The 1,410-nt window shown below is 39.0% G+C and overlaps 1 protein-coding gene across 1 annotated transcript in view; it reads right to left on the minus strand.

The window, feature by feature from the left end:
* Nucleotides 1–1,410, minus strand: part of LOC107104009 (LIM homeobox transcription factor 1-beta.1-like) — a 12,237-nt gene that overhangs the window by 3,910 nt on the left and 6,917 nt on the right. The window lies entirely within an intron of this gene.

The following is a 1,410-nucleotide window of genomic DNA, read 5'->3' on the forward strand; positions in this document are numbered from 1 at the left end:
TAACGGTAGCCCGTCTGCAGCGGCCAGGGCTAACGGTAGCCCGTCTGCTGCTGCACCCCTCTCTCAGCATAGTCGTGTGTGAAGGACCGCTGGCTCTGATGGCAATATTTTTGTTTTATTTGACAAAATTTTCATTTGATTTGTGTTTATCTGACTGTGTTCATTATTATTCCCCCACGAAATGAATAAGTCATAATTTTTTATTATCTAGAGACTATTAATAACAGGAGGTGAAATTAAGACTAGCTTTGAATGTGGTGATGTCATCAGTACTCTTCTGTTCTCTCTTAGTCCACAATTTTCTGTGTTCTTCTCAAGAACACAGAAGAATGAAGATTCTTATTCCAACCGTTGCGTATATTAGCTGCAACATATGAATCAAGATGCTATGATAAAAATAATTTGATTGACAGATGACCGTTGATATATGATTGGCTGAATTTAGGTGTTCAGGCTGACGTAGAACTAACTGGCCTGCAGAAGATAACGGAAAAAACACAGATTTTCAGACAAGGTTTTTTTCTTTTTATAGAAATGTTCTAAATCTTGGACAATATGGTCTGATAAAGAGAACATTTATATACATGTTTAATCCAGAATGATTTGACATTTAATATGACTTCCCTAAAACTTTAAGGGACGCATGGTTATTAGTGTTGCTCCGATGCTATTTTTTGCCGCCGATACCTGGCTGTGCAGTATTGATTTCAATCAGATGGTATCGGTATCACCCATACCGATACCATCTGATTGAAATTGATGTGTGTATTTATGAAGAACTGCATCCTGCTTGGATGTAAAATAATTGCTATCCTGGGTTTGTCAAGCTGCTGCCTACCTGGAATGGGGGACAATAGTTGAAGAAACTTTTGGCTCTCAAAATGGTATCAGAGCCCTATTGGTTGGTACTGGCTGATACCGATACACCATTTTACTGCTGGATCGGGGCCCCACAACACTAATGGTTATACAGTGGAGCCAAAAATTATTTAGTCAACCACAGATTGTGCAGGTTCTCCTGCTTAGAATAATGAGAGAGGTCTGTAATGTTCATCATAGCTACACTTCAACTATGAGAGATGAAAAATGAAAAAAATATCCAGGATTTCACACTGTAGGATTTTTAACGAATTTATTTGTAAATAAGGGTGGAAAATAAATATTTGGTCTCCCACAAACCAGCAAGATTTCTGTAATTTCTTCTTTAAAGGCACACTATGCAACATTTTTCAGTTAATTAATGTGTTCCATAACGTTTTGGATGATTAAATGAGTCATTTCAGGTTGAACAAAGGTATTCTCGGCCGCCCTGGTGGTCTGTGGGGGAAATACTGCACTTGCAACTGCAGGAGCCCACAGGCTCAGAAGTCTCGCGAGAGTAGGTCTTGCTTTACGGCGAGAACTGCTACA

The sequence above is a fragment of the Cyprinodon variegatus genome, unplaced genomic scaffold, assembly GCF_000732505.1.
Source record: "Cyprinodon variegatus isolate N-32 unplaced genomic scaffold, C_variegatus-1.0 Scaffold1589, whole genome shotgun sequence".
Lineage (NCBI taxonomy): Eukaryota > Metazoa > Chordata > Actinopteri > Cyprinodontiformes > Cyprinodontidae > Cyprinodon > Cyprinodon variegatus.